Raw genomic sequence first — 12,567 nt, forward strand, 5'->3', positions numbered from 1 at the left:
CTGAAACTCAGTAGCCTGTAAAAAAAACATAAGCTCTACACTAAAGTAATGAAGCAGGGCTGGCAGCAGCTCTCTGGGGGCATTGAGCGGGAAAACCCTTTCACTTAGTGACAGTCTGGAGGTACTGACGTAAAAGATGAATAAAACAGATGGTAGAAACGGGGGCTCCCAGAGTGGAGAACCAGAAAACCTGAGTCAGAGCAACACGGCATCTGGAACAAACAAACAAACAAACACACAACACTTCCACATATTTACACGAAAACACCGAGTGAATAAAGTGAACACTCACACACATAACTGCCAGAAACGTGTGTGTGTGATAGGCGACACATGTCCAGCCCTGTGTCGGAGCTCAGGTTGCACGTCTGTGAAAACCGAGACAGTTGAGGTTACACAAGCCCGCGGTATGGAAGGTCACTGACAGTGGAGACACTGGAATACATCAGGCGACAGAATGAGCTAGTGACAATTTCAGGGCGCATTAACAATACTGCTTATACTTAAAATGTCAACAGTGGTTATGAAGAAAAACAATGAGCTTGTTGTTATCACCAATGCTTAATGTCATTCATAATATAATATTTAAACATAATATTTAAGTTCAGTAAAATGTAAATATACAAGATTATAACCAGTGGATAATTTCCATCTTCAGTCCCTTGATGGTAACACAAAACAGCAATGTAAAATAACAAAGACAACCGCAAATAAGACGGGAAACAAAACATATAAACATTGACTGCAGTAAAGACTGGGATTTTTAGACCAGATCACACATAATAAATATTAAAAAAACCACGTTATTTATGACAAGCCACAGTGCCACAGTGCCTAGCATAAAAGTGCTAGGAGTGCTCCTAAGATTGCACATTGCTCCCACTGCACTTGGTTTTAAAGTGCACGGGTAGATTGCACAAAGCACAGATTGGCACAAGACCCATGCTCAATGCTAGTGTACTTGGTAGTGCATCAAGTTAGTGTACATGGATGTCGATGTAAACACCATTACACAACAGAAGTATAGGCTACATTGTGGTGTGTATAGATGTGATGTGTTCTGGCTTGTTCGTATAGTCATAGTCCTGGTTTCAAAAGCATTATCTATATCTGCGCCAAATTCGACCCGTTAAATCAGGTTTTATTCACATTATTATCTGTATTATTTCTTGACAAATGTACGGAAATGTTGAAAAACAAGTTAAAGCTTGACCCTTTAATTAGTTTCCCTTATTAGACCCTTTAAACACTTTCTTTTATCTTATCTGCTGAAGGTTTTTTCACATCCCAACGGCAAAGAAGTGAAGATGTTTGTAGCCTTCATAACGATGCAATTCAGACCAGCTGGATTAATTGTTAGAGTATCTGTTGTTATCCGACCTGCCCACCTGTGCAGTTCCCTTTAAGGTTTAGTGTTTGATTCAGACATGACGTCGTCAGTATCATTGAAGGCTGTTGTCTGGCAGCACTTGATCATGTGTTTGGAGCCTTGATGACAGAGCAGACGAGCAGATGAGTGTGGAATCTATGAGCTGTATTGTGACTCCAGATCCCGTCCTTACTTTTAATCTTTCCTCTCTTTGTGGCAACATGTCCTGATTTGTTTGTTCCCATTGCAGAGAGAGGTGTGGTGGGGATTCCCAGGCAGCTGGCAAGGCTATGCACCTGATCCTCATTCCCACTCTGGACTGGTTCACTCCTGAGTTCAAAGATGATGCTGCAGATTATGCTGCCTTTCACATGATAGGATCTGACTTGAGAATCTTTGAGTCATACGCAACAAGATCTTTTGCCTAGAATGTGTTGACATTTTCTCTGCAGCTCCCTGCCTGCCTGCAGCCCTGCCCCGCCTTGTTTGAAAGAGGACTCTTTGTTGATCCAAACCCCTGAAAATAATAATCTTTAATAAATAAGTCTTCAAACCACTGGGTCCACACCTGAATCCACTCAAGCTGCTCACAGTAATTTTCCAGACTTGTAGACCCCAGCCTTAATACTGTCCCCTTGATCAAATGCACTCCATATGTTACAGTGATAGGTTCTTCCTTGGCTTACGTCCAACACTCCCACGGAGTTTCAAAAATATTGGTTAAATTGTTTTCGCATAACTCTGCTGCCAGACACACAAAAGTGCAGAGAGATAAGACGGAAGACTAACTCACATTAAAGCTTCTCTTGCTTGAATATATTAGATTAATTTGGCTTCTGGCATTTTCTTCAAACCAGATTATTTCCTTCTTTGTTGTCAAAAAAAAAACAAGTCATTTGGAGTTCAGTATGTGCTGTTCTTCTAAAGGATAGTTTGACCTGTAAACAGGAAGTTTTCTACGTATTAAATTAAATGTGCAGTTGTTTTTTCCTCTCACGGCTGTTTTATAGTGTTGATTTCAACATGAGGCATTTTTCATTTTCCCACAGAAAATCTGACTATTAAAAATCAATGACATTTACTCTATCACAAAACACTTAGTGTGCAGAGGTCACAGTTGTTGACATCATCTTTGGTCAGTATTTCATTGATAGTAACTGAATAAACTTTTCTTTGAATCCCTCAAAATGACACAGTGAAGATTACAGATTTGTACTCCATCATGTGACACTGTCACAGAGAAACATGTTGCTCAACACTGTCTTCTCATGCCGCGCACACCTCATACTTCAACCAGTGCTCTGCTCAACCTCATTTCTTGAGCTCTTGATGACGTCTGAGCAGAGGAGAATTCTAAAGCTCTTAAATCACTTCAGCTAACAACTTAATTACAGCCACCCATTATCAAAACAACAAGGAGCAGCTCACAGTAAACGAGTAAATAAACAAGCTGACAGTACCCATCAGGATGATACGATCTAAAATGACAACCGACAAAGCCAGCTGGAGGTGTGTGGTTAGAAGAGACGACTGACACCTTTCACTAGAAAGGTGCAAGGTTAAGTTTCATCAAGCAACAAAAAATGTATGAGGTGTTTTGAACGGGCATTACAGCTATGACACGGCATCAGTGGCGGCCTGTCCATAGAGGGCGCTAGGGTGCCGCCCCACCAGTCTCACATGAAGAAGAAGGAGATAGGAATCATTTAAAATAATTTATAAAAAAACATGGAAAATTTAAGTAGTGAGTAGTCTGCATTCAAGTGTAGGTTAAAAACATTCTCTCACTCGTTTACAGCGTTTACCATAGACTCTCGCTATAGTGACACATGCACAGGAACCCCCTTCCAATACAAAAGATAGGAAGTCTATGTGAAAGTCTATGTGAAAATGGCACTACTTCTCACTTGATTTGCAACCTCAGGAAACATTTTTCAGGCGCTCTTCAGTGTCACATGATGTCATTTTTGTAAGTTATGTTCCCACTTGGAGGAAAATAGACAATAAAATAAGATGCACGTGTGTGGACACCAGTGTGATTGACAGCAGGTATTGTCCAGTTGTTGAATGTCAGCACATTTCTTGAATCTTCACGCTTTGAAAAAGCAAGTTCAGACTCGTATGGGTGATGTCACTACCATTTCGCCACTTGGATGCAACTCAGTGTGCTCCCTGAGATACAAGGTGAGTCATCAAAAATTCAAGGATTGAAGAGCATAGCAACCTCAGCCACATAGAGTCAAACAACCATCCATGGAGGTGAAATTTCAAGGAAAATATACACAATTAAAGCACTTAAATCATCTCTGTCATCAACATATCATGGGTATTATAACGTTTTAACTTAGCCTAACTGCTGCTGGATTGCTCGGTTGTTAAAGTTGGCATTTGACAATAAAGGGAATCCATGAATCCAGACGTTTAATAAATCAAGCCTTGAAACAAGGACTTAAACTTCTTATTGTGAATGTAAACATGTTGTGAAACATTAATAAAATAGCTGGGGCTTGAGATAATCTGTTGATGGATGCCTGTTTTAAGGACATACTAAATCCTATGATCCTCTGCTGTGTTGCCAGGCAGGCAGAACCTGCGTGTGATGAAGTATTGAAAAAGGCGTAGCAGCTTCTGGCCTGAACTCTGGGTTTTTGTTAGAGAAAAGTGTGTTTGCCCCCTGAGAGACACCTACACACTGCAGCCCGGAGGAGAGCAGCGTCTGTCTGGACAAGCTGACACGGCAGCACAATCTGACTCACAGCAGCTCTGAACTCCATCTAATGCACCACCTCTGCCTTTCACTGCACATCAGCATCAAACTCCTCTCGGAGGCACGACTGGGTTTGTGTGCGTGTGCGTCAGTGTGTGCCAGCGATTGTGTGTGTGTGTGTGATTTTCTGCCCCAGTTTTCTTTTTCTTTTCTCTCTCTCTCTCTCTCTCTCTCTCTCTCTCTCTCTCTCTATAGCCTGTCTGTGCTCACTCCTCACACTGTTGCATTGTTATCAAGAAACAGGCGGAGTAAATGTATCCACCCATTATTTTTCCAGATTCCTATCTGCAGCCGGTGGGTGTGTCTAACCGCAAAGAATGTGAATGTACAGGTTTGTCTGAACCTGGCTTTGCTCTTCTATTGGCTTACAAAAAAATGCAGGTAGTACCGTTTACCTCCGGGGACTGGAATTAAAGTTTAATTTTGCTCAATCAGTCTTTGAATGTGTCCACTGACTGAGTCAGAGTCTGTCTAAGTAGTTAACGCTGCTCCCATCTGGACATATAATACAGTCCGCCCAAAACCCCGTCTACAGAACTCTATGTTCCCACACAATTAAACTGCATTCTCAGATACATTTCTCTCCCACATTACATTAGTTTTTGACACACAGTGTGAACAGTAGTCATGTCGTCTCTCTGGGAGGAGGAAGGGATGGAGGTGATAGTGTGTAACACAGTTCCACAACAGACATTGTCATTTGTCGTGGATTGGTAATTGGAAATTCTGGTGTGTGTTAGAGAACATAATACTTAAAAACTATGATCTTTTCCCAGAAATCATTATTCACAGCTTACAAATTGTCATCGCTGTGTACTGTAATAGCCTTTATTTTCCCTCCCCCCTGAAGAGGTTATGTTTTTGGTTACGTCTGTCTCTGTGTTTGTCTGTGCAGCTGTCTGTCTTGTGGTTTATATTATAATAATAATAATAATAATAATAATAACAATAATAATAATAATAATAATAATAATAATAATAATAATAACTGAGAATAATTGAGAACAAAGAGATATGGAGATAATATTACTGCAATGCCATGCCAATTTCATGTTCATCTAGGTAATAGCTTGGTAAAGAGACATGAACATGTTTCGAAATGAAGAGAATAATAATTACCATATCATAAAGTTAAAATACATTCTCTATTGCCACAACCAAGCTTTTACTTAGTGATAACCATATAAATAAGAATGTATTAACCATTAAATTACTTCCCCATACTCAGGATGACTTCCCCTTCCTTTTTGTCACCTCGTCTTATTTTGTGCTGCAGTTGGACTTACAGTGTGTTGATACATGTTCTTTTGCATAATTCATAAAAGAACAAGTTTTACTGAAGTTCTTCTTGAGGCCAAAACAACCCAGCGCGTCCTCTGTGTCGGACTTGTTTGACACTTGGCTGACATCAGAGCCGAAAATGGAGACGTGAGTATTCGACACTCACCCGCTCCAGAGGGACACCATAAGAAAATATGGGAAACAATAAACACATTTTGGTGACCGATGCCACTGTAAACTATCCCCCCGCCCCTGCCAGTGAAGGGCAAAGGTTAGTTTCAAACTGCTGTGTTTCTCCTGAGGGGCCAGAGTCTGACGCACAAGACAAATCAGAGCAAACAGCTGCTCCGCTCTCTGTTCATTTCACTTTTCTTTTCTCTCTCCTTACTCCTTAGTCAGTCAAACACTCTCTTCACAAGTCTGTCAGCGTGTGTTCAAAGTATGCCCCCCCACTGTAAAAAATAACATTTCTTTCATCCGTGTAAGTCCAGGGGAACGGTACAATAAATACCGGAGAAGACATAAAGCAGAGAGGGGATGAAAGATGACAGGGGTTCTTTCATTTCACTACATGCCACACTTGTGATATATAAGTTTTGACGAAGGAATGACGCAAAATGAGAAAACTAAAACCAGGACATGTTCACTTCCTCTCTGCTGTCCTCTCCTCCCCTGCTCACAGTTCTCAATAAAAACCCTGTGATTCCTCACAATGTTCTTCATTGTGCTGTTTTCCTTTGGGTAAAGAGGCATTTCCTATCAGGAATCAACCCCACAGAAACTGTAAACTGTAGGTTCTTAAGTAGTAAGTCATCTGAGCGGGAATCAGACTTGATCTGACCCTCACCTCGGGCAGTTACACAGAAAAATATCATCCGAGTGTAAAAAGAAAAAAGTCTCAAGTGCAAAAAAGGTCAACACATGGTGCACAGTTACCAAAATACACTAAATTAATACCAGTTTTGTTGGAGTTTAGGATGTTATGAAATCTTAACATGTGAATCCTTCGGGTAATGTTTCCTAAGATAAATTAAACAATGCAACTAAATTTACGACGTATTCACTCCATTAGTATTCACCACCAACCAGAATATCAACTTTTATGGGCCCGTTCACATTGGCTCATCACAAACATGTAAACATGACCCCCACTGAAAGCACCATGCTGTCAGTGGGAGGGGGTCAGTGGTACTTGCTATTTGTTATCTTTGTAGGAGCTTTTCTGGCATAAACACTGACCAGAACGAAAACCTGGTCCTAATAGCAAGACCCTCAATTCTGACCTCTGTGCATACAATTCCCCTTTTTTGTTTTGCATAAAAAAAACATGTTTGGAACTTTTTACCTTTGCATCATTTAGTCTAGTCATTTATTCATTTAGTCATTTAGTCACATATAACTATTCAACATTTTTATTGTGCTAATGTTTTACTTTTACCCATACCAACCAGTAAAAACCTCTTTTTAACACTTCTGCTTGTCATTATCAAACATGTTACTAATGTTAAAAGTCAGCTGCCTTACTAACTCATTTACTTTGAATATTATACTGTATAAGCCTTATCATCTCTACAATTGTACTTGATGGTGCCTCGTGGCTTCTGCTTAAAAAGGAAAAACCGATTAGCCTTGAAAGATGGAAATCCAGTTGAATTTTTTCCATGAAGCTCTTTAAGATTGTTTCCTTTGATATCTTTATATCCACGGTATCTACGATAAGAAACAAGAAATTAGATTTTTAAAAACAGTCCTTACAAAACAAGGAAAATCTGTCATGGTGCTGAGGACAAAAAGAAAAAAGAGGGACAACGTGAGGAAAAAGTAATGATAATAAACAAATTGAAGTTGCACCGACATGGTAAATATATGACATATATCTTTACATCACTGGGTATACATCAAAGGCCTCGCCTGAAACATATTTCTCCCTGTTTACACTCCGCAGTCCTCAACTCCTTGTTGGATTTTTCATGCAACACAAACAAACCTGAGGGGATTTCAGTATAGATGTGTAATGTTGTGTGTGCAGCCGAGCCAGACTGGCCGACGAGACAGTGTGCATTCTTCATCATTAAAGCACTGAACGGTGCTATTTTCAAACCTATTGATCTCCAAGAGACAAATGGCGACGGTATCAAGGTTGAACCATTTGGAGCACTGGCGTAAGCGTGATTTTCTAGGCAAAGGGTTGTGACTGCAGCTGCCTTGACCCACTGACATCACTCCAGTCAGTTAGATAATGGTGTGTGTGTGTGTGTGTGTGTGTGTGTGTGTGTGTGTGTGTGTGTGTGTGTGAGTGTGTGTGTGATGCTGCGACTGATGCTGGAGTCCAACCAGGTGACATAACCTACGGCAAAACCCAATGACGAATGTCCTCCGTCACTGCCGGTAGCTGTGCACTGGCTCAGAAACTGATGGCTTTCCATTTGTGCCACTTTGAGTGGGACATGTTATTCACACCAGAGTGCGGTGTCACTGAGAAAAGATGCAAAATAACAGAGCCCAGAACACGGCTCCCCCTTTGATGTGACGTAGCCACTGTTGCTGACTTTAATCCCATCTGAACTTATTCCTGCTTTCACAAGACAACATGTCCAAAATGAACATTTACATCAGTCCACAAATGGGTAAATGGGTAATATTTTATTTTTACCCATCCCAATCAGCAAAAACCTCTTTTTATCTTTGTCTGTAACCTTTAAGCCTGTGTATAACACTTCCGCTTGACATCATCAAACATGTCACTCATGTTAAAAGTAAACCTCAGTCAGCAGCAGTGACTCAGCTGCCTTACTTAATGGTGCCTCATGGTACTCTTGGTTCAAGCCCTGGTTGGTACAAGGGAGTTTGCATGTTCTCCCCGTATGTGTGTGGGTTTTCTTCCCACAGGATTAGGTCAATTAGACATTCTAAATTGACCGTAGGTGTGAATGGTTGTTTGTCTATATGTGGCCCTGCGATGGACATGGCGAAATGTCCAGGGTCTCTACCCCGCCTGTCGTCTTATGTCAGCTGAGATTGGCAACCCCGCGACCCTCCTGTAAAGCGGTAGAAAATGGATGGATGGTACCTCATGGTTTATATAAACAGACATCGTCTTCTGGTTTGAAAAATGAAGCCCTGGAAGTATAGGACTGAAGTCGTGGTTAGCCACCAGGGGGCGATTCTGCTGGTAGCAAAAAAGTCAATCTGAATGGAATTCTGTAGGAAAATTAGCTTATTTGTCACTTGATTTATAACATCAGTAAACATTTATCTGAGGAGTTAATGGTCTGATGATGTCAAGTGGTGTAAAAAATGAAGTGTTGCGTAAATTAAGCTCCTATTTAGAGGAAAGGGGATGGCACACATCGGTGGACATCTGTGTATTTGACTGCTTGTCCATTAGGTTCCTGGTAGCATGTGGCGCAGGTCAAATCACAAAGTCCGTAGCTTCTCAACAAGAGAGACATTTACATCCATTGTTAGACTAGAGACAAGTAAAATAAATACAAACCATTTACCATTTAAAAATATTTTCAGACTTCCCATGTTGTTATTTACAATTTCACTGAGTTCTGCTTGAAGGCATGGGTCGAAGTTGAGTGGTGGTAAGGAAAGCAATTTGACAGGAAGTAGTTCTAACTCTTCTCCTGCACTTGAATGTAACTTGATGCATACACAGTGTGACATGTCTGTTTTCATTGTTTACTGGGTCAGCTGTTATTGGTATCAGATTTTTTAACTTGGCACATGTATCTGTAACTGTGGAAATGTTTCAGTCAGCCGAGTAGCAGACCATTTTCACCCTGTTAAACATAGATTGCAAGTACATGAAAAATGCATCTGGATAACGTATGTGTGCGCATATGTGAATGTGCTTCCATTATCATAATGGAAGATAATGGAACCTTTTTTAAATCCAAACTTAAAACATACTTATGTCTCAGAATGGCGTTTAATACCCAGTAGTGTGGTGACAGTTTTTATTCTTGTGTGTTTTCATTTGGTATTTTCATGCTTTGATTTATGTTTCATGAATTTGTTCTTACTGTGTGCTTTTAATGCTGTGTGTGTCTGTCATGCTTTTATTTTGTAAAGCACTTTGGTCGACTGTGGGTTGTTGTAAAGGGCTATAGAAACAAAGTCCCTTAAATTTGCTACAAATTTGAATGGATCGATTAAAATTTGGGGATCAAAACTTAAGGTCAACGTTACTTCACAGTTATTTTTTAATTCTCTTTTATATAAAACATAGGACAATATGCAGTTATCTTGAATATGTTGTAATATGGTTTATTTTTCTGTTAGTAATCTAATTTTTGTGGCTGCTACCAGGGAAAACGTATTGTTATATAATTTAAAAAAACATGCAACATATCTCAGAACACATGTGCTTATGCTCTGTGTTCTGTTTGTTCAAAGGGTTCATTCCAGACGCGTGTGGTCTCGCTGTTTGAACAGTGGCTACTTGTGCTTGTAGAGCGGTCAGACTGCCTAAGGGTCAGCCTCAGCGGGTTTTCCTGAGTGTTTGAACTAAATGTGGAAGGGAGAGGGAAGAAAAGGGGGCCAAATGGAAAATGAAGAGATAAACCTGCTGCTGACATTTTAAGGCAATGGGGAAACTGTTTGCGATGTTTTCCACAAAGGCTGAGGCTTGTGCAAAGGTCACATGGCAATTCAGAGATTCTGACTTCACTCCACACTTTCCTTTTGCCATCATTTTCAAACAAGTTCATTTTGAGAGGTATGGTGAGACTGCAGATTATAACAAATGGTGGGCTTCTCCGCTCACCCCTCCCTTTCTCAGGCAGGTCAGGTAACGATGGTGGTCTTCTCATACCAGAAATGATTTAATTCTTCTTTGTTTACTTAGTAAACTGCAACTTAAAAACATTAAATGCACACTCCAGCTGATTTGATGGCAGCCTCCATTAAATTAAGTACATTTAATTCTTACTAGTTTTTAAAAGCAGTTAAAACACACTAATAGTAGTAGTTTATTCCATTTCGGCCAAAAGAAAACCCTCCTCAAAGTGACATCCTAGACCTTTAAAGCAGGGATTTCATCTTGTGGTGACAGTTCTGGTCATGGTCTGGTCATTTTCTGCTCTTGGGTCTAAAAGCGAGTTAGCCATTTTCTTAGTTTTCCTGTTTTCCAAATGTTTTTTGTTGTTTTGTTTTTTTACAAATTGTACATAGTCACTGAAGGTCAACTCTACCTAACTTTTGCAGATATAGTTGATCTTGACAGGGCTCTGTGGAGGCCACACAGTGTTGCAGACCGTCTGTTCTTCTCGGGGTTAACGGTGAAAGTCCAACTGGAGTCCTTCCCTCGTGTGACTGATAATGATTGAAACTTCAAAAGTGTCTAAAACTGCATTATTTACAGTGTCCTAAGCAGAGGTGGAGAAACTGCTACTTTACTGTGATCATTTTGGTAATGGGTACTCTAATGCTTATCTTCAAAATATAAGTATATAATATTAACAACACACATCTCTCTGTGGGTTTCCCAGTATAGCGGCGTTTCGAAGTCCTTCGAACATCTGGCATGCGACATTACTGCTCTGCACACAGCAGGTGATTTGTTCTGTGTTGAGACAGAAACAGCAACAGTTGAGCTCGTGAAGCGAGACAACGGCAAACAGATTAAAGTATGACTGACTGAAACCACAAAGAAGTGCTCATGAAAAGTCTCAGGCGTGAACTCCACTACTAAAAAACCTGGTCATTCAGTAGTTTGACAGGATAAACCCTTTTTTTGTCTTATCCACCCCTGTGCGGCTGATATTTCTTCTTCTTTCGACTTCTCCACTTAGGGGTCACTACAGCAGATCATCTGCCTCCAGCTTGCCCAATCCTATGTATACACAAAAAGCAAATATTGTGCGTACAAATAATGTTACATAATGCAAAAAGATAAACAAGTTACGCATCACAGCTTTAAGCATACAAAAAAAGTGACTTGGTAACAGCAGGAGGGGGAGACACAAAAAGACAATAACAATCGTAAAAAACGAAATAAAATGTTGGTAAACGGTAATTAGAATATCAGGGAGATACCGTATGATTTGCAACTTCAAAAAGAAATACCATCCATCCATCTCCAGTCATGCTGCAAGTCTATAAATCAAAAGAGGTCAAGGTCACAAGTGTTGTGATTTTCTCTTAATGACCCCAAGAAGATTAGACTCTACCGATCAGCAAGTTTCCAGTTTCTTCTGCAGCCCATCATTGTTACAGAAATGCTTGTCAATGTGATTTAGTAATTTCCACCTTTGGTGTTTGGTTATTGTCTCTCCCTGCTGATAGAGATAGATCAAATAACCACACACACACACACAGAGACTGTCCTTCACTTCAGTCAAGGGCGGTATGGTTGTCTGTTGTTTTGCATCTGCTGTTATATCCTATTTGTTGTGCTATGACTGGTTTGCCCCCTTCAGAGCGGCCCTGTTAAATAATGAAGTTGATGGTTACAGTTTCCAGTTCAGCACAGTGAGTGTCGCTTCCACGTGAAGTCAATATTCAGTGACATCGGAGCCGATGAGTCATTTGAGATGTTTTCCCTTTTATCGGAAATCATGGTGCCATGAAAAGAAAAAAGAAAATCATCTTCACAAAAGATTCACAAGTTATCTGTGAAGGAGCAAAAAAAAAAGTTCTGCAGAATCTCACTTCTACAATTTGATGTGCTGCTTTTTAGTGACGGAGCATGGATATTAACGTAGAATAAATGCCAGGACAGTGTGAAGGCCCTGGATTCACTGAGGGTGCTGTGTTTTGGAGCCACAGTGACAGTTCCCATCACTGACGCACAAACAGTGTCACACTGAGTACTGGCACAGCAGTGTGTCACGTCTGCCACCTTCTGGTCAACTGACACATTACACATGTTAAGAACAGGCGAAATGAGGACAAAAGTCAAGTGTGAAGAATCTATTTTCCTTCTCAGCTGCTACACGCCTCAAGTGTGGAAGAAACTCCAGTGGTGCACTGAGCTCTCTCTTTCTCTCTGTATGCATATCAAAGCATAATAAGCATTAATCAATGTTTATTATAGCATTTATACATAGAACTTAACAATACCTGCAAGGTGATCAAAGGGCCTCACATTAAAAATACAATAAAAGAATCAAATAAGAATCAGTAAAATTATAAAATGTAC

This window comes from Solea senegalensis, linkage group LG2, assembly GCF_019176455.1.
Source record: "Solea senegalensis isolate Sse05_10M linkage group LG2, IFAPA_SoseM_1, whole genome shotgun sequence".
NCBI classification, from domain to species: domain Eukaryota; kingdom Metazoa; phylum Chordata; class Actinopteri; order Pleuronectiformes; family Soleidae; genus Solea; species Solea senegalensis.